Raw genomic sequence first — 21,105 nt, 5'->3', positions numbered from 1 at the left:
ATAATCGTCCCCCAACCCTCAAGTCCATCCCCTCACAGGCTCATCCATATCTCAGACTCGGCCAGCTTGTTCAGCTTCTCTCGGAGAACCCGCAACCCACCCCCCAACCCCCCACCCCACCCCTACCTCAGCTCTGGCCGGAGCCCTCCTTAGATCAGACCGAGGCAGTTCGGCCCAGGAAACCTTTGTGTGCAGAAGCCGAGACTCTGTTGGTGGGCCGACAGACTCTGACCCGATGGGCGTTTGTGGACTGTCCACCGTGGAAGGCAGGCTCACAGAAGGTCCCGAGACCCTCTGTTCGGCGCCCGTCGAAGGAGGCTTTCCACCCACATCTCCTAGAGGGGAAAGCAGCTTGCAGGGTGTGGTGGAGAGTCTGACCCTGTTTTGAGGCTGGGCTGTTGACAGCTTTTAAGCCTCGCCACTCCTTCTTCCTCACGCCTTGCTATGTCTGAGCCAGCTGATGGGAAAAGCCTCACCCTGGCCCCTCTGCTCACCGCCAACCTGGCCTCCTTCCCTCCCTCTCAGGCCATTTTCAAACTTGCTGGGGGAGCCACCCTGCCGTCGCTGGAAAGCCTCATTTCGTGAGTTATAAAGCTTTTCACACCCCCTTGGTGCAGGTGGGTCTGTGTGTGTTGGGGGGGGGGTGTCATCAGTCCCGACTCGCAAAACAAACCTGGGGTGGGTGGGGAGGGCCACACAACGTGGAAGCTATGGGACTTGCCCTCAACATATTCCAGTGTGGGTCCGTGGGCCTCCCCACTAGACTGGGTGGCCGTATGTCTGTGACACAACTGGGAATTCAGTAGTTCCTTGTCCATCCACTCTTCACTGAGTGTCTACTGTGTGCTAAACGCAAAGCCAGCCTGGGACTGTCCGACACCGATTCATGACTGGATTGGCAGGAGCACAGCAAACACTTTCACTGTCACGGAAAAGTCAGTATGGCAGAACAAGGGGGCCTGCGGCCGGCGTTTTCACTGGACGCTCTAAGCAGTGCTGCTGGGCGCCACAGGTGCAGCAGAAACACTTGGAGAGTTGAGAAGTACGCCGAGCCTCCGGCCCCACCCGAGAGATTCTGGGGCCGTTGCTGCCCAGTGGTGCTGGGACACCTGGACGATTTCAACCAGCCTCGCCCCCGGCCCGTCCCCAACCACCCCCCATCCCCCCCGCCGCCAAGGTACATAGATAGATAGATAGATAGATAGATAGATAGATAGATAGATAGATAGATAGATAGATAGATAGGTAAGTAGAACAAATTTTCCTTCCCTATCAGAGAAGACCCTTGCAGGTATGATCTCAGTTACCTGTAATTCCTTCTGGAAGGCAGGGGTCCTGGCAGAGCCGGTTTGAGGGCTACCTGAAGGAATCCGATTTCAATCACCTAAAATTGGAGGCGGTGCTCAACTTAACGACATGGGCATCCTACTTGGGTATTTCTACCAGAAACTGATCTTCATTAAATTTTCCGCCGGCAGGGTCAACCTCAGGGGCAGAGGTCGAGTCAGTAAAGCAGGCATGTCAAGAAAACACTTAACAAATGGGCTGTCACTTCACACTGGCCAGAATGGCCATCATTAAAAAGTCTACAAATAAATGCCTGAGAGGGTGTGGAGAAGAAGGAACCCTCCTACACTGTCGGTGGGAATGTAAATCGATGTAGCTCCTATGGAGAACAGTAAGGAGGTTCCTTTAAAAGCTAAAAATAGACTTACCACATGATCCAGCAATTCCGCTCCTCTGCCTATCCGGGGAAAACTCTAATTCGAAAAGATACATGCACCCCAATATTCATAGCAGCACTATTTGCAATAGCCAAGACACAGAAGCAGCCTAAATGTCCATCAACAGATGAATGGATAAAGAAGATGTGGGGTGTGTGTGTGTGTGTGTGTGTGTGTGTGTGTGTGTGTGTGTATACACAATACACATACACAACGGAATATCACTCAGCTTTAAAATAGTGAGATAATGTCATTTGCAGCAGCATAGATGGACCTAGAGATTATCATATTAAGTGAAGTAAGTCAGACAAAGACAAATATCATATATCACTTACATGTGGAATCTAAAAAAAAAAAAGTACTTACCAGACACACACTCCTGTACCTAAAATAACAACAAGGGCCTCCTGTATAGCATCTATATAACACAGGGAACTATAGTCAATATCTTGTAAAATAACCTATAATGGAAAAGAATCAATGTATGTAATGTATATAATACAGAATCACTTTGCTGTACACCTGAAACTAACACAACATTGTAAGTCAACTATACACTTCAATCCAAAAAAAAAAAAAAAAAAAAAAAAAAAAAAAGAGGCAGCAAATACTGCAGCTTTGACAGGTCACTGAGTTTCAGGAGGTTCGGGAGGAGGAGGTTGGGAGGCTGAGAGATAAACGAGGATGGAGCAAGAAGAGACTGGTCCTGGTGGCTTCGCACATTAGCGTCAGCAGACATGTGACTGTGAGCAGGTAGAGCGCCCGTGGAGAAAAAGCTCGTCTTTTGTGCTCACCTCCAGCACTTCAAGCCCTGAGCTCTGCTCCTGCCGTGGCACTGCCGCAAACCTCCCGCCTCGCACGCGGGGCTCTGAAACTCCGCCTGGGCCCGGCTCAGAGCAGTGCTTTCTCCCGCCGCTGAACACGAAAAGACACCCAAGCACGTCAAAGCTATCAAACTACGTGGATACCGCCGTTTCTACTGGGAGACTCGGAAGGCGGCTAAGAAACTGCTCATAAGCCGACCTTAAGACAAGAGTCCACGTCGTGAGGTACCTCCGACAGACAGCTTGTTGCTGCAGCCGGCTCGCTACTACGACAAAAACCAAAGGTGAAAGCTCGAAAAACTACCAGAAGAGTTCCTACGGCAAGTCTGCTTTTGGCATTACCGTTATCATGTCCCCGAGACGGGGATGCACCGCTCCTGGAAGTACTGCAATACCAGGTCGATGCGTGGAGTGGACGGAGCAAGCTCCTATTCCAACTCCCTGCTCCAAAAATCCATTTAATATATTGTCCTCGCATAGAGGACGTATCAGATATTAAACTGATAAGAACAGATACTACACTTGATCTTAGCCAAAAGGCCGAGAAGCGATACCTAGCGAGTTGCCCTCGCCGCCACCGTCCTCCCTGCATCTCCATGCAACTCACGGTGAGCACCCTAACCCTCGGCCGACATTCCTGGCTCACTATCCTGTGTAACTCCAGACCTGTGAAGCTCCAGTTGTCTCCCGCACTCCTGGTCAATTTTCACATCCCTTTTTTGCTCCTGGGACCCCCCAACCTTCCCCAGAGGAAGACTCGCTATTTGCATGCCCCGCCCTCCCCCGCCCCAGGGGCGTGTCCACACCGCCGTCCGGCCCCGCGCACGCTGCACCCCACCAACTCCTGGCGGAAGGCAGTGGGTTGCCGTTGGGCGGCGGGAGCCGGTTGGTGGAAGGAGTTGCGGGCCGAGAGCCGCCCGCGGGCTCCCGAAGTGAGTCCCGAAGCGAGTCGCGGAGACGTAGCTGTGCATCCGGGAGAGCAGTGTCCGCCGTGGACCGCCTGGCAAGGCCCGGCCCTTGGGCAGGAACCGTCGTGACTGTGCACCTGTCTCCGCTCCGCCCTCCTCCCCAAGCTCCTTAACTGAGACTCCGGGATCGCCACGAGGGTGGACAGTCTTTCCTCGGTTCTCCGCAAAGCCTGTAGTGTGAGCTGTAGGGACTGGGACACTAGCACAGTCGGCCCTTGCCCTAATGTCTCATCAGTTCTGTCCAGTCTGTGGGAAACGAGGGAAAGGAACCCTGAAGGCTCGACAGTCACGTGCCAGGCACTGCGCTGCATTCTTTGTTTGATAGGTTTGAACCCACTTGGATCCTGGAGACCCTAGAGCGGTTTGACGCTGTTACCATCCTCATTTCACAGACGTGATCGCCAAGCCCAGAGAGGTGGAGACACTTGTCCAGAGTCACACAGCTAGTAGGCTGTTGACCTGCAGGACTGATCACCCTGCCTCAAGACAAAGCCGTGGTCTGGAGCAGAGGCCCCGCTAACTGATGGGATTCCACAGGAGGGAAACCGTGAGAACAGGAAGTCGACCTTGGAGGGGAGAAGGGCTGCTGGTGGCACACACACAGGTTTGCTGGCGCCAGGCCTGTAGCACGACGGCTCCCGTAAGGGCAGGTGGCATCTGGGGTCAGGTTCCTGCCTCACCCTGCCTTGGCTCTTGACTCCCGGACTCTCTGCCCGCCTGGCTTTTCTCTTTTACGTGTTCTCCCGGAACCCTACCCACCCTCCCGACAGATTAGCTCTGAGGCCCTCTGTGGACATGCCCAGCAGGAGTCAGCCCTCCACTAGCAAACACTGGGGAGAAACAGCGTTTTGGCCAGATAGTTCTCTGAACCTTCATCTCCTCGCGGGAACCCCGGCCCTAAGAAAACCTAACGGGGCCTGTTTTGAGCAACTTCCCTCCCCACCCTCACCGGAGGCGCCCCTCGGTGCCCCAACCTGGTCTGGAGTTTCTAGGTAGCTGCGGCAGACCCGACATGTTTATATAGGTGCTTTGCTTTGGCTGTAACCCTGCCTCCCCCACTCTCCGACTCTCCGACCCTACCCTGCCCCCACCTCAGCTACTGGGAAGATTCCCGCTTGGACTGCGTTTTCCACCACTTAGATCAGTGCCCGGCACCGATATACTTGTGAAATGCAGGAGTCGGGGTCGATGGAGAAGGATTAAAGAAGATGACATGGGGAGGTGGTTCTGGCTTATACATGACTTGGTGTGACCTTTGTGCTATCTTGAACAGCCTGTCTTGAGGCCTAGCAAAAGTACATCGTTGCTTTCCTCTAACCACGGAAGACAAGGGTGCATTGTCCAGAACTAAAGAATGTCGGTTTTGAAGAGAGAGACAGAGACCTCCCTTCCCGAGATGTCAATGCTAGGACTTCTGCGACGATGAGGCTCCCGTCCCAGGCGCCAAGGCCAGACTGGCTCCCTGTGCCCATGCTGATCTGTCTTTTTTGGAAACCTCAAAGGAATGTATCCCTGTCATGGTTTATGCTCTTTGCTGGGACAAGACAGAAAACTGTGCGGAACACCACCGTGCTTCTCTGGAGCAGCTCATCAGAGCTTGAGGGGCTGCCTCCCCCTCCCAGACTGTAGATCTCAGTTTGGCTCTAACAAAACTCTCCTCTGTTCTTCTTATAGATTAGCTTATTGATTGTTTCCATCCGCAGTATCAACCAGCTCGCCCAGCCCCAGGGTGTGGGTGGATATGATGACCGCCCTTCAGGCGTCCCCAGTACAAGACCTCTCTGCTTGGTTGCATGTTCCTCAGTGGTCACTTTATGGTTTCCCAGCTATTTGGGAATCGCTGCCAAACTCACAGGTTATGAATTATACCTCGGTGCCATTTAAATATGCATTTCTTTCTTTATAGGTAGGTGGCACATCTTTTTGTATGTGAAAAACCGTAATTTATTATCTTTCCCGTGGACTGTGTGATCTTTGTCCATGTTTTACTGAGTGGTTTGGTTTCTTCTGATCACATTCTCAGATTTCATTATAGAATACTGAGATAAACCCTGCCTGTGATACATCTGCAAATATTTTCCCCCAGTTTCATTCACCTTTTTTGACCTGTGCAGACATGTATTTTGTATAGGCAAAGTGATCAGTGCTTTGCAAACAGTTGACTTTTGGAGTCTGGGTCATAACATGGAGTTGGGTCATCCTGGAAGTCGCTGAGACCCAGTGAAGAGTGCAGGAGGTTGATGGGGGTGGGGGGTGCTTAATGCTTTGAAAAAGTCGAGGAAGGGAGGAAGCAAGGATGGGCTTGGCCAGTTAGAGGGAGGTTCTGAACAAAGATGGCGGCTAGAGGAGCCCCGAATCCCCCCATGCCCCAACCCTAGAAAGGGCCAGGCCTAGTGCCTCTCTGAGTTCAGGACTGAGGGCCCATTCTGGACACCTTTGCTGCCACAGTGGCCCTCTGCTCATGTGCCCATCGTGCCAGACCCGGGGGGACCAGCTATACGTGCTGGTGGAGTCATCGTGTACGTTGCGTGTCCACTGCCTCTCCTCCTCCTGCTCAGGCTCCGTCCCGACATGTCAAGTCCATCATAGGATGGCTGCTGCCGCCGCCCCCTTCTCCAACTGTCCCCTGGACATTCCTTTTGGGATCCCCTCTGACCTCTCATCCCCTAGATGCTGAAGCGCCCTTCCTGAATGCCTGTCCTTCCTTGGCTTCAGGCACTCTAAGGTGTTGTGGGTTTTGTTTTGTTTTGTTTTGTTTTGTTTTGTTTTGTTTTGTTTTTTCCTCCCAACCCCCATGCTGGATCCTTAGGGACAGATAGGTTTCGGATTTCAGAATTTTTCAGATTTTAGAAATACGGACTGTTTCTATGAAACACTCTAGTTACAATCAAGCACGTTAATATCTCTGCATCAAATGACGTGAATGTTCTCAACAAGCAGGATACAAAGAAACTAATGCCTTGCAACAACTGAGGGTGTATTTTGCTGAACCGTGAGTGTGGTCAATTCCTGAACTGACCGGAAGGGATTTTAGGAATTTCAGATTAGGAAAGTCATGTGCACATGCGCACTCATAATGAATTATTGCTCTGTTTTCTCCAAGGGAGACTATCAACTTTCTCTGAGCAGGGCCTGTCTTTTTTTATACCTGTGCACCTGTCACTGGGTCTTAGCACACGGTAGCCACTCCATACATTATTTCTTGAATGAATAAACCCTAATTCATACCATTCCCTGGAATCTGATCTCGTGTGTGTCTAGGGGTGGGGGTGGGGGTGGGGCGGATGCCATGGGAGGAGAGGTGTATGCCTCCACTCTCTTTTCGAGTCGAAAACTTCTACAAGCACCCTCTTTTCCTTTCCACCCTCTACCCCGAGGAAATCCCTAGATTGAAAAGTTCAAATAGGATGATCACCCACTGTGTATGAATCATGTTTTAAATTTTTCTATACGTTGAATGCTTGACATCTTGCGGGCCTGCTGGCCTGGAAGAGACTGCCCCTCCCAGGACTAGCTAATTCCTAGAGATGCAACCGACTTGCCTTGGGAGCCTGCTGTCATGGGCAAACCAACCTTGTAGCACGCGTATCTGCAACTGCCCCCTCTATGTACGCTCACACTCCAGCTAGTCAGTCCCCTGAGCTTTGCTATCTGACAGCTAGAGAACAGCCCCATGTAATATAGCCCAAGGCCCACGGAATCCTATGGAACCCTATTCCAATTGTCCAATCCTAACAATCCTAACCTTGCTCAAACCTTCTTACCCTGCCTTTGTCCCCCTCCCCCAGGCCATGCCTTCTCTTCTCCTGCCTCCCAGCCAAGAAGGCCGAGTCCCCATGGGGCTTACCCCCGGGGGACTATCGTGGCCCTGACCGGGAGCTGCCAGCTAGGGTCGTTCTTCCGCGAAGCGACCCGCCGAGCTGCGAAAAAACTGTGTCTGCGAGCCTGCACGCCTTCACAGAAAAAGCTGGCGAGGAAAACGAGCACGCCGAAAAAAACCCCACAACAGCCGTTAGCTGGAAAAAAAAAAAAAGCAGCCAAGAACAGCCGAGAACAACTAAGCTGTCGGTTGGATAAGCCAGTAGCCAGGTCGCAGTCTGCCATTATGTCACTCAGTTATTTCCCCGGGTGGGGTGCACCGTTCCTGGAAGTACTGCAATACCAGGTCGATGCGTGGAGTGGACGGAGCAAGCTCCTATTCCAACTCCCTGCTCCAAAAATCCATTTAATATATTGTCCTCGGATAGAGGACGTATCAGATATTAAACTGATAAGAACAGATACTACACTTGATCTTAGCCAAAAGGCCGAGAAGCGATACCTAGCGAGTTGCCCTCGCCCCTACCGTCCTCCCTGCATCCATGTTCAACTCACGGTGATGCCTCTCCTGCTCACTCGAGGCCTCAATTCCTGTGCCTCCTTGACTGTACTGTGGGTATCACTGCACTAGAGCCTTCTGCAGCTTTTTTATTCCCTAAATTGTAATAGAGAAATTGTGTATATTTTGCGGCTTCGTCCTTCTCGGGCTGAAGCGCCATCTCTAATTTGCATGGTCCGCCCTTTCCCGCCCGAGGAGGCGTGGCTACGAGGGCCGACTTCCCCCCTCGGGACCGCCCCTGGGCGCCCAGAGCTGAAGCGGCTGGGCTTGAGGGGGTGCTCCTCTTTGATACAAACGGAGAGAAAAGACAGGCAGAACTGGAGAGGAGGATACAGGGCGGCCAAGGGGCCTGTGGAAGGACCTGCTGCCCGAGAGGTTTCCCGAAGACAAGGTCCCAAGACATACTCGCTAGAAGCGCCCAGACTGCAATGTGTTAAGTAGGCCTCCGCCGGCGGAAAGACGAGCTCCGTGTGGTCGGAAGAGGGGCTCAGCCTGAGTCCGGGGAGCGGGACGTCTGGAGCGGGGCTTCCCGGAGCCGGCAGGGTAACCTCTTTGCGAGGCGGCAGGCGGATGGGCAGGGCCAGACAGGGCAGCTGGAGGGATTCTCTCCAAGCCCGGCACCTGCGTCTTTCGGTGCTTCTACCAATGGACCATATCCTGGGCTTCGTACAGAAAGCTCCCTCTGCCTGAGACTTCGTGTGCCTACACCTTCTCCTTACCTAGCCACTTCTTATGCAGATCCTCTGGGCTCCGCTGGGCTGTCACTTCCTCCAGGAAGCCTTCCTTAAGAGCTCTTCCGCACCCCACCCCCAGTCTGATTAGCCGCCCTCGTATATAGTTCATCCCACCCCGTCATTCATTTCAAGTACCCCATTCACCACCCTTTAGGTCAATTCTTTATCGTCTCCACTGAAATCTGACATCACTGACGGCGGTGACCCTCGTCGGCACTTATCTCTGGATCCCAGCTCTAGCCCAGTGCGCGGCCTGTAGCAATAGGCGCACAGCACGCGTTTGTTGAGTGAATACAAGCTGCACAGAACAGACTGAATCAAAGAAGCAATGAGGAGGAGGGGACTGGCCCGATCCAGGGGTGAAGAGGGAAGATGTGGCCAGGGTGGCAGGACACCAGAGAGGAGACGACTGCCAGGGATGCACTGGGCATCCAGACCAGTCAATGCAACCGGGCCTCTGGCCAAGTGGGGATAAAGCTTCCCAGCGGCACAGTTTCTCTGTGCCAAAGGCTGCTGGCTCCCGCAGTCAGCATTTACCTTTCCCAGCCTCCTTCCCAACAGAACTTCACTTTAGTTGGGGAGTTTCTATTTCTTTCATTTGATCTCGGAAATGCCAGCAGGTATCATGGAGGTAAGACTGAAACCCAGTCGGTCATTTCACCCTGCAACACACACGGCCTGATGCCAGGTGCTGCCTGAGCCCCTCCCAGTGCCCACCCCTGCGCGGACCACCCTACCTGTATTAGCTCATTTAATTCCCTCATGGCTCCATGAGGTGGTTATCGTCGTCGTCGTCGTCGTCGTCATCATCACCATCATCCGGGGCCAGGACTAGGGTGAGGCCAGTGAGGAACTTGCCTTGGGGGGGGGAACACTGAAGGGAGTGCCAGCCAAAAAACACTCTTCAGTAATCAAGATAAATCATATTTTAGCACAACTCATCTTATCTTGTGTATCAGATGATCGAGCTGTTTATGTTGATTACTGGGCTTTTGGGGGCTCCCTTAAACTTTTTGGCCAAGGCAAGTGTCTCCCTCTCTCTCCCTCCACTCTAGTCCCCGCTTGGTTTTTCTCCTCCCCATTCTGCTGCCCTGAGCCGTCTCAGCTACCGGCCGCCTGTAGCCAGGGAGCACTGGAATCGTGGTCCGTCCTCCTCGAGATGTGCTGTAAGTGAAAACTACGTATGGGATTTCGAAGAATTAGGATTCAAAACTCCAAAATATCTCAGTAATTTTTATATTAATCACAGATTGAAGTCATAGTTTAGATATCCTCAGTTAAATAAACAACGAAACTGAATTCCACCTGTCTCTGTATTTTTCTCCTGTGTCTAAGAAAATTTAAAGTTCCACACGTGACTCACGTATTTCTAGTGGAAAGCACTGTTGTAGACTGACGTGCCGAGAGGCTGAGCGGCTTGCCAGAGGTCACGCAGCTGAACGGGAGCACAGTCAGGGTTTGCATTGGAGCGGCCTGCTAACTACACGGGGCCTCCGTTTCTTTAAACTGGGGAATGGGGAGAATGACAGTGCCGCTCAGATCAGGGGACTTGTGAAGCTACACGTGGGAATGCGAGCCCACGGGAATGACTTAATACGTGCGCTCTGGGGAAAGTCACTTCTTGGCTGTAAAAGAGAGGTAATTCCATCTTACAGTGCTGTGAATTACCTCCACCTACCCCCCACTTAGCATTCCTGTTTCACACCCCACTTTACCTGGTTTTATTTTTCTGCCGGCTGCCAAGTCGTTATTGACACCCATGGTTGCCACATGACACAGATATGCATGCAGATACAGACGTACGGACACCTAGATCTAGCCGTAAATTCACAAATATGCAGACGGCATGGCTGCATTGCCTTTCACCTTGATGGTACAGAGTTTGATTGCTGTTCTATCCTCAGCACCCAGGACAGTGCTCGGTACGTCTGTCCTTGGCACTTGATCAATATTTGTTGAACGAACGGAAATGAGGGTCAAATGACACGATATCTAATGTGCTTAGCCTGCGCCTGACATGACTCTGAAGGCCTCTCGTCGTCCCACGATCTCTGTTCAGATCTGTGTGTATCAGGCCGTCTGACACCCACTCATTTGGTTTCCCTGAGGAGGGGGTTGCTGTGGTCCAAATACCCCAAGTGCTCCTCTCTCTCTCTCTCTGGTCTCCTCCTGTGTCCTGCCTGCTGTTCTGGCCACTTTCACACGTGTTCCAGTCCCCATCCTGGGTTGGACGCACCCTGAGGGCAGGAACGGCTTCTGGCCTGGCCTTGTCTCCACCCGCCCGCCTGTGTCACATCAGTTACGGGCGATTGATGACAAAACAAGTAGAGTAAGGATAAATATTTGCAACCCAAACCACAGAAAAAGTACTTATCTTTCTACTACATAAAGAGCTCCTGGAAGTTACTATAAAAGACCAACCATTCAATAGGGAGCAAACGGGTGAATGCCAGGCGTTGCAGTATTTTCCAGTTCCTAGGAAACAAAAAAGCGGTTCTTCAGCCGACATCTTGTATGAAATAAAAACTACACCGCGATGTAAGCTTTCCCACCCCTCATCCCCCCACCCCCACCTGGGCTGGCTGCGGACCCTCCTGGCTGCCCTGACCCCCGACAGGCAGCTCGCTTCCAGGTCGGGAGGCCAACAGGAGCCTTGGATCAAGGAGTTCCAATTCACAGGCCGAGACACTGGGGCCGTGTTTCAGTGCCGCCGTGTGTGAGCCAGGCCCTGCCTCGAGCACGTTCATGGTCATCATCTCACTTTACCTTCACGGTCACCGGGGGACGTGTTTCATCCCCACGTCTCAGAGGGAGAGGGGCTGCCTGACTCACCCACGACGCTTCCAGAGGTCTTCCAAGTCCAGAGCTCTTCCCACGAGGCCAGGCGGCCCCAACTGTCAGACACAACCCTCGGCTCCTCCACTCCTTTCCCTGACAGTGATTTGCTGAGCGTCTCTGATGGGCCAGACCTGTTAGGGGTTGGGGACGGCACGAACAGATCTCTGTCGTAGATTTGCAGGAGACCATTTAAAGTCCTCCTCATCAGGGAAAATATACAGCCTTTCGGGGAGCTTTCCAGTCATCTGTTCCAGACCCTTGCTGCTCAAAGCGTGGTCCGCGTACAGCAGCGGCCGCACCACCCGGGAGCTGGTGGGAGACGCAGAACGCAGGCAGCAGGCCGACCTCCGCTCCCAGTTTGGTAGGGCCGCCGGAACAAAACGCCACAGGCCAGGGGCTCAAAGAACAGAAATTTATTTCCTCACAGTTCTGGAGACTGGAAGCCCCCCGTCGGGGCGCCCGCCTGGGAGGGTTCTGGCGAGAGCGCTCTTCTTGGCTTGCAGATGGCCGACTTCTCTCCGTGTCGTCACGTGTTGGAGAAAGAAGCAGCTCTCTGGTGCCTCATCTCACACGGGGACTCACCCCAGTAGGAGCCCCGCCTCCCCGTGACCTCGTCTAAACCTCACTGCCTCCCAAAGGCCTCATCTCCAAACAGGGCTTCAGTAGGTGAACTTTGGGGGCGCGGTTCAGTCCGTCACCCCTAGTGAACCAGAATCTGCATTTTCATGAGGTCCACAGGGGACTCGTGTCCACGTTAAAGACTGAGGAGCCATGCTTGAGGTCACACACGCTGGAAAAGAAACGGCAGTTGGTGGTCAATTTGTACATGTCACTTTGTATCTTCTGTGAGGAAGATTAAACTGACTCCCCGGGCCAACTTTTTTTTTTTTTTTTTTTTTTTTTTTTTACTGGTTGAGATAAACTTAGAGCTGCTAAGAGGTAAGTATTTTCATCCCGTTTTATAGAAGAGGTTGAAGCTGAGAGACATAAGGAATCTGCCCCGAGGGCTCAGTGGGAAATGTTAAGGCTGGGATTGGAACTCATCTTCCAAGCCAGCGGTCCTTATAGTACAGTTAGTCCCCAGCCTGCGCAGCATCCGTATCACCACAGGACTTGTCAGAGATCCTGAGCCCGAGAGCCCAAGACCGACTGAGTCGGAAACCCTGGAAGTGGCCCGAGCAATCTGCTTTTATCCAGTCCTCCGGGTGATTCTGACGTAGCCTCAAATCTGAGAACCACTATTCGAACCTACACTCCTTACGACGTAGGCCAGACAATCATGGCTGACTTGGCAGAGAAATCTCCTGTCAAGTAAAAAAACTGAATCAAACATATAAGGTCACTGGGGATTGGCCCCTGTTGTGACAGCTCCGAGGAGCCCAGCAGCTTGGACAACGGGGCGGTGGGCACGTTCCCTTCGGGCCGTGGGCCTGGCTCTCTCCCCTCGCCTCTGCCCCGCCGCCTCTCTCTAGTTTCCGTTGTCCCTCCCCTTGGGGCTGTTGCTTCCGGGGCATTATCACCCTCCTGGGGCTCCAGTTACTGTTTCTTGCCAATCCCCCCAGTCCCCTGCTCCAGCCGAGGCCTCCCCAAGTGTCAGGCTCCGTGCAGAGGGATGCTGTTCGTCTGTCCCCGTGTGGACCTGTTCCCGAGCCAGCTTCGTCTGCGCCGAGATGCTGAGGTTTGCGGCAGAGAAAGTGTTTATTCACAAGGCAGCCAAGCGTGGAGACAGACAGACAGGAGAACAAATCTCAAGTCTACTCCCGCAACGTCAAGGGGCTTGAGATCTTTGTGGGATAAAGAAGCAGGTTTGGTCTCAGGACTGGGGAAGGGGGATTGGAGGCCAGGAAGAGGTGAGGTAACCCGTGTTCTGCACCAGCTTAGCTGAGTGTCATGCTTCCTCATGGGAAGCTTGTTAAAAAAAATTTAAAAAACGGAGGGGCTTAGCAAGATCCGAGGGTGGAGTTTTCATCCCTCTGATGTCAGATAGCGGTTCATCCCACACCTGCGCACGCCCGACTTCAGGGTCTGCGGGCCCAACCAGTCCTAGCCAGCTTGAAATGGACAGGAGCCGACTCCAAGTTCCCGGAAAGCAACCGAAGCCCCTGTTACCACAGGGACCCATAGGTCAGAGGTGTTATCTATCGGGCTGGTTGAGGAGTCAAAAAATAACTAAGGCACGCTTGGTCAGTGAAGGCAGGTTACAAGCCAAGGGGTTTTTAGAAAGCTCTTCCCTTACCTGTATTACGAACTCAAGAATTTCTGTTGGTCACCAGTTTCTGTTTAACCCTTTGGGGCACGGTTTCACATCTGTCCCCGCAGACACCACCACACGGCTGCAAGTGAGCTCCTCAAGCCTTCCCCGCCCTGCAGCCTCCTCCTGCCTCAGCTTGCCCTGCCCCTGCCATTAGGCCCTCAGAGGAAAGCATGGGAAATGTAATTGACATGACATTTCCTGCTCAAATGATGTCCCTTTAAATATGATCCCACCTCCAGGGAAAAACTTGAAAGGGTGGATTTTCTCTTCTCAACCTCAAACTGTAGGAAAGGCCCTGTTTGAGAGGAAGACTCCAGGGGGCAAAGCAACCCGTACAGCTTCCCCCCCTTACTCCTCCAGTGTTCTTCAGGGATCAGGCAGTGACAGACACATCCACCAGGGGACAGCATCTGCTCCTTTCCAGCCCTTGGCTGGGCCTGGCACTTGGTTTGGGGGGGGAGTTCCCTCTGAAAGGGCGTCCGGTAGGGGAAAAGGTACCTGAAAGGCCCTGTCACACTTTTTTTTTTTTTTTTTTCTTTTCATGCTCATTCTCAGAAGTAGGTTGCGTTTTCCCCATTTTATGCTTAAGAAGCAAAGCAAAGCTGGGGGTTGGAATATGGGACTTGTGATTCCCAGGCTGCAGCTGCTCCCGGGCATCCGCTTCTCCCCCTCCCCACCCTACTCCTGCAGACCCTTCTCTTCCCTTCACTTGCCACTCAGACAGGGACTTGGTTGGGATGCTGCGGAGACAAGGATGTCCCCAACCGTTTCCTAGGTGAGCTCCACCCACCCTGTACCGTCCCCTGCTCTAGCGCGTGGGTTGTCCTCGGGAAAGGGGTAGGGAATCATAAGCGCCTCCTACACACCGAGGAAACCGAGGCTCCCAGGGGAAAGTGGCTTTTCCAAGCCAGTCTCCTGGTGAGGGACAGGACTCACGAGGACTCTCAGCCCAGGGTTTCAGCCCGCCAGGCCTTGAGGGGGGGCCTCTCTCTCCCGTGTCATTTCTCCCATGGCTTGTTATTCTCCTCCAAGAAACCCCTTCTCCCCAGTGAAGGTCTGAGAGTTCAGTCCTGCCCAGACCTTGCCTAGAGGTGCAGGGCTTTACAGGCATTCCCTGCCGACCCCCACCAAGGTCTCAAGGATCCCAGAGCAGGAGACCTCCAGCTACGGATGGATGCCCCTGGAGTACCTGTAATCACTCCATCATGCAATCGTGAATTCCCGCCAGATTTCCCGTCCTGATTGCCTACAGTGCGGCAGGCACAGTGCTGGGCACTGTGGAGCTGTGGATGGGAAGAACCAGCCCCTGGGCTCAGCGCTTAGTCTGGTGGGGAGACAGCTCTGAGGAAGAACATCCACTCAGCAGCTGGCATCTGACCCAGCTGGGCGAGCCAACGCGGGGAAGCGGGTAGGTCCCAACTAGTCTGTCCCTCTGTCTGGAATGCTTACCTTTCTCTTTGTCACTGAAACCTCGGCTCTAATGTCGCAATGGAGAGCCTTCATGAGCCATACCCCTCCCCCATGTAGAGTAGTTCCCTCCCACGTTCCCTGTCTAGCACATCTCCCTCTTCTATTTTCCTTCATGACATGTATCACCACCTGCAATTAACTCCTGTAGTTATTGCCTGTCTCTCCCCTCTCCCCTCTCTAGTGTGTACTCCATGAGGCAGGTCCTCATCCATTTCACCGAGTGCTGTGTGCTCAGAAGCTACAGCGGTGCCTTCAACGTAGCAGGCACTCCATGAACATGTGAATGCTCGATGTAGGAATGGTAGAATGGTCTCTGCAGTCAGTCCTCCGTGCTCTAGGTCCTGGGCTGAGTTCTTGTGGGGAGAAAAGGCTACAGATGTGAGGCTGTCAAGACCTACTGGGGTAGGTCCGCAGTATTGGTGCTGCTATGACAAGCTGGGCCCTTCGTTCACTCCGCCCCTCCTCACTCCCATTTGTTCATTAACACCTTCCCTGGCTAACACAGAAGATGAAGGGTGGGGTGAGAGTGCCACTTTCACCTCCTTTATCAAATAATCAAGTGACAACTTCCTTCTTGAGTGTCAGGCCCAGGTATAAGAGAAATGGTAAAGAATTTCCAAGACTGTAGACGAATCACAAGACAACCTGTGTTCTCAGTTTCCACGTGTCCCTCTGTTCCTCTTTTCCCTTTCGTAGCATTGGTTCAAAGCTAAGTTTGGCTAATTTCTAGTTAGGCGAGCTAGGACAAGTTACTTAATTTTCTTGTGGTTTAGTTTAGTTTTTGTTGTTGTTGTTTTTAATAAACACACTTACTACTTGGTTTGAATTGTGCATTTAGAAAAGTTAAAGCAAACTTTCTAGAGCAGAGAGCCTTTCTTGCTGAACTCCATCAAACCTACAACAAAGAGCAAAGGTATTAAAAAACAAAGCATTTCCCTTTCACACCATATAAGAACCTAAGTTAAAAAAAACAGAAGAAACTAACAGGATCTGCACCGTTAAAAAAGAAAGAGCGACACGCCATATTGAAAGATTACAGGAAAATGCAAACCGGAACACACTCAGTCTGCTGTTCACACTTCATAGGAGGGCACCGTTCCTGGAAACACTGCAATACCAGGTCGATACGTGGAGTAGACGGAGCAAGCTCTTAGTCCAGCTCCTTGCCCTAAAGATCCATTTAGTAATTCGTTCTCAGGTAGAGAATGTATATAGATGTTAAACTGATAAGAACAGATACTACACTTGATCTTAGCCAAAGGGCCAAAAAGCGATATCTAATGGACTGCCTTCGCCGCCACCGTCCTCTCCGCCATCCACATTGAAGTCACGGTGAGCAATGTCACCCCAGTCGACATTTCTGGCTTTCTATCCTGTGTAATCTCCAGGCCACTGAAGTTGTAGATGTCCTCCACATTCCTGGTCAACTTTCGCACCTCCTTTTGCTCCCCCCGCCTCCATCTTTCCCGGAGAACGAGCCTCTGTTTGCATGCCCCGCCCCTCTACGCCCAAGGGACGTGGCCACCACGGTGCCACCTTGGTCCCGCTCCGCCCCTGGCCTCGCGACTCCAGCACCACAGATCTGAAGAAGACGGCGGGGAGCTGGAAGCAGCGCCGCCCGTGGCACAAATACCAGCTCCTGGCTGAAGACGGGTGCTGTAGCTGGGCGACTGGAGAGTGATGGTTAGAGGGAGCTGTGGTCCGCTTACTCCCGAAGGAAGCCCCGGGGCCTTGATTGGGCATCCGGGAGATTAGAATCAGCCGGGCGGCGCCAGACAGAGCTCCGACCTTGGGCGTGGAGGGGACTAACAGCCGGGCCAGGAACCACCGTGACTGTGCAGCAGCCTCCGTCCTACTGTCTTCCCGAGGTTCCCTAACTGAGACCCCGGGATCGCTAGGGGAGCGCACATTTCTTTCCTTGGTTTTCCGCAAAGCCTCTAGTGAGCTGTAGTAGGGACTGGGACACTAGCACCGTCGGCCCTTGCCCTAAACTGACTCATCAGTTTTGTCCAGCCTGCGGGGAACGAACCTTGATCACATACATGACAGTCACGTGCCAGGCACTGCACTGCATTCTTTGATAAGTTTGAACCCACTTGGATCCTGGAGACCCTAGAGCGGTTTGACGCTGTTACCATCCTCATTTCACAGACGTGATCGCCAAGCCCAGAGAGGTGGAGACACTTGTCCAGGGTCACACAGCTAGTAGGCTGTCGACTTGCGGGGCTGATCACCCTGCCCCAAGACACAGCCCGGGTCTGGAGCAGAGGCCCCGCTAAGGGATAGAGTCCACAGGAGGGAAACCGTGAGAACAGGAAGTCGACCTTGGAGGGGAGAAGGGCTGCTGGTGGCACACACACGGGTTTGCTGGCGCCAGGCCTGTAGCACGACGGCTCCCGTTAAGGGCAGGTGGCATCTGGGGTCAGGTTCCTGCCTCACCCTGCCTTGGCTCTTGACTCCCGGACTCTCTGCCCGCCTGGCTTTTCTCTTTTACGTGTTCTCCCGGAACCCTACCCACCCTCCCGACAGATTAGCTCTGAGGCCCTCTGTGGACATGCCCAGCAGGAGTCAGCCCTCCACTAGCAAACACTAGGGAGAAACAGCGTTTCGGCCAGATAGTTCTCTGAATTCATTTCCTTGTGGTACCCCGGCCCTAAGAAAACCTAACGGGGCCTGTTTTGAGCAACCTCCCTCCCCACTTTCACTGGAGGCGCCCCTCGGTGCCCTAACATGGTTTTGAGTTTCTGAGCAGCTGCCCCAGACCTGACATGTTGTATAAGTGCTTTTTTGTGATCCTACCACCTCCCCCCACATCTGACGCCCCCACCGCGTTACTGGGACAATCCAATTTGGACTGCTTTTTCCCTTACTCTGTCCCATTCATTAGACCAGGGCCCAGCACCTACATTCATTTGTTGAAATGGATGAGTAATGGATAAGTATTAAGGAGATAATATATCAGCCACACTTACCTAACTGGTGGCACGTGGTTATTGTGATGGCTCTTCAGGCTTCCCCAATACAAGACCTCTCTGCTTGGTTCCATGTGCCTCAGTGATGGTTTATGGTTTCAGATAATTACATTCTTGCAAAGGAGCGTCTCCCATCGAGGTGACTTACTTTACCTTCTGGCCCCTTGGGAGCTTGGTTTACTTGAGTCAATACTCCTCCCCCACCATGCCCTGTAGCCTGCTCAAATAGATGTGCACAGGCAGTTATGCCCACAGAGCTACTGCTGGTACCACATACACCTCATCCAGCTGTCATGTGCCTTCACTAAGGTGTTGCACTCTCTGGGTCCCTGGTATTGTCGCCCCAAGGAGTCGGGAGTAACAGGTCAGGACAGGGACTCTAGGACACCCTGAGAGGTCTCATGCAGTTCCTGTTTCTGCAACCTGGAGAACCCAGTATGTTATCAGACTTGTATATTTGCCAAAGTCACAGGTTATAAATTATATTTCACTGCTATTTAAATGTGCATTTCTCTCATTACAGGTAGGTGGTACATATTTTCGTATGTGAAAAAAGACATTATCTTTCCCATGAACTATGTGATTTTTAGCCATATTTTATTGCATGGTTTGTGTTTTTCTGATCACATTCTCAGATCTCTTTATAGAATACTCTGATAAACTGCGTGTGATAGACCTGCAAATAGTCTTTTCCTGTGTCATTCATCTTTTTTTTAAAGCTCTCTTTTTCAAAAAATACGTATTTTTTGTTTGTTTTTTGTTTCAGGGGAGAGGTAATTAGGTTTATTTATTTACTTATTTATTTTAATGGAAGTACTGGGGATTGAACCCAGGACCTTGAGCATACCACTGAGGCTCCCGCCTTGTCTTTTTGTGTGTGTGTGTGCAGGCGTGAATTATATATATTCAAATTGATCAGTACGTTTTAGGTCCATTGTGGCCTCCACTGCTGTCCTGGCGACCCCACTGTTCACATGCCCATCGTGCCAGTCCTGGAGTGGCCGACTACAAACGCTGGTGGAGTCATTCCACCTGTCAGTGGTCCAGTCTCTCCTCCTGCTCAGACTCAATCCTCACGTACCATGTCCTTCTTAGGATGGCTGCTGTTGTGGGCCTAACAGAGGTCACAATCTTGGAGACCTGCTAGAGGTCTCTGATTGTCCTGCAGTTACCATCCGGTTCTACAAAATGCCCAGTAGTTTACCAGGAGCTGCTTTTCAGAAAGTGGAGAATTCTCTACCGCAGGTGGCTGACCTGGCTTTAGAACCCGCAAGGCCCACGAGGTGATCCTCCCCTCTGGCTTGCCACCAACTCCAGCTCTTTTCCTTTGCTAACCTGCTACCTGTCCCCAACACAGTAGGGTCCACAGATTTTGGAGGCCCAAGTAGCAGGGCTGCTCCACCACACTTGGTGGCTTTGGAGCCGTCTGCTCCGGGCCCCACTCCAAGCTGAACATCTTTTGTGTCACCTGGCCTATGAGCTCAGGCAGGATTTCTTTGTGTGGAAAGTGTTGCTTCCAGAACCTTGAGAGGCCCAGCTTCCTTCTCCGTGGTTGTTGTAGAAAGAGGAAACAATTTGACTGTGCTTTGAAGATGTCCCAGCCAGTCCCAGACAACAGGAGCCTCTAAGCTTAGTGCTGCCCCGTTTCACTGTAGCGTCACTTCTCTCTCTGTATGGAAAGCGAGAAGGTCGTGTGTCTTGTGAAGAGCCCATTAGGCTCCAGTGATGCCACCGATTGAGGAAAGAAGGGCAGAAAATGGGTCAATGTGAGAGTGTTCAATGCGCGGGTGTCAAGAACCCTTTGTCCAGAAAATAGAGAACACAATCCACAGCTCGGGTTCATACTTTCATCTCTTGCTGTGGTGACTGAAAACAAAAAAATCTTTTTAGTCTCCAATGGCTGGTAATAACACACACCCCCCTTCCACTAAAACGATGCCAACTCACGAATTAAGAAAACACTACTCGAATAAAGCTCCAAACAGCAGCCCTTGGAAGCTTTAGAAAAACTGTAATTCTTTCTCCTGTAATGAACGCAAACAGCCGAATTGGATACCACTCGCGTTACAACTTTTCCAGTATTCCACCACAAACTTAAAACAGAATCGTTTTCAACAGCCGAATACACATCGCAAAATCGCAGATCACTAACCACCGAGTAAGAGCTTTATTTATCTCTTCAACCACTTTGTCCTCCCAAAACAAAGAACTGTTTCCGGAAAAACTTCATCAAGTCAGCCTGTTAATTGTATAGAACAAGTACCTACTCTAATTACCCACTCTAAAAATCTGACTTACCTTATTCATCGGATACAACGTACTTCTCCAACACTGCACATAACAGCACCCGTAGAGACTTAGTAAAACAGTGTTACATTACTTGCCTTCGCCGCTCCTGCCGTTCCTGCATTCATATTCAACTCATGGTGACGCATCTCACTGCTCACCCGAGGCCTCATTTCCTTTGCCTCTTTACAGTACTGTGGGTGCCACTAAACTAGACTCTTGTGCAGATTTTTATCACCAAATTATAAAAGAGAAATTGTATATCTCTTGTTGCTTTATCGTTTTCCGGCTGAAGCCCCATTTACAATTTGCATGCCCCGCCCTTCCCGCGCGGGTAGGCGTGGTCGTAGGGGGTGGCTCCGCCCGCTTCTCGGCACCAGCTCTGCGCGCATGAGTGGAAGCTGGGCCCAGGCAGAGCTTGTCTTTGTCCGCTCTCATCTAAGGACAAAACCTAGGAGAATTGGGGTTGAGCGAACGGAGGAAGGGGGTCGGTGGAAGAGTTCAATCCCCAGTACCTCCATTAAAATAAATAAGTAAATAAACCTAATTACCTCCCCCCATAACAAAACCAAAACCAAAAACCACCTTTTTTTTTTTTTAAAGAACACAAGGGAAAATATCTCAGGCAAGTCACTTCTCTGTAATTTAGCCTCTTCA

The 21,105-nt window shown here is 51.9% G+C and overlaps 1 long non-coding RNA gene and 3 other non-coding genes across 5 annotated transcripts; all 4 read right to left on the bottom strand.

Moving 5' to 3' along the window:
- Positions 1-2,909: 2,909 nt before the first annotated feature.
- Positions 2,910-3,100, bottom strand: LOC116158036 (U2 spliceosomal RNA). The gene has a single exon (XR_004142264.2). It is a non-coding gene; the product is annotated as a U2 spliceosomal RNA (small nuclear RNA).
- A 4,544-nt stretch (positions 3,101-7,644) lies between these two features.
- LOC116158038 (U2 spliceosomal RNA) lies at positions 7,645-7,835 on the bottom strand. Its single transcript, XR_004142266.2, has one exon. It is a non-coding gene; the product is annotated as a U2 spliceosomal RNA (small nuclear RNA).
- A 2,043-nt stretch (positions 7,836-9,878) lies between these two features.
- Positions 9,879-20,723, bottom strand: LOC116157783 (uncharacterized). 2 transcript variants are annotated; one of them, XR_010384603.1, is made up of 4 exons: positions 20,461-20,723; positions 14,910-20,028; positions 11,461-12,256; positions 9,879-11,103 (listed from the first exon to the last, which is right to left on the bottom strand). It is a non-coding gene; the product is annotated as an uncharacterized LOC116157783 (long non-coding RNA). The 2 variants fall into 2 exon arrangements; XR_004141993.2 differs by having other exon boundaries at positions 11,461-20,028.
- On the bottom strand, positions 16,274-16,465 carry LOC116158040 (U2 spliceosomal RNA). The gene has a single exon (XR_004142268.1). It is a non-coding gene; the product is annotated as a U2 spliceosomal RNA (small nuclear RNA).
- Positions 20,724-21,105: the final 382 nt, after the last annotated feature.

Source organism: Camelus dromedarius, chromosome 16, assembly GCF_036321535.1.
Source record: "Camelus dromedarius isolate mCamDro1 chromosome 16, mCamDro1.pat, whole genome shotgun sequence".
Classification (NCBI taxonomy): Eukaryota; Metazoa; Chordata; class Mammalia; order Artiodactyla; family Camelidae; genus Camelus; species Camelus dromedarius.
The sequence above is the reverse complement of the archived record's forward strand: the minus strand, read 5'-3'. Positions and strand labels throughout refer to the sequence as shown.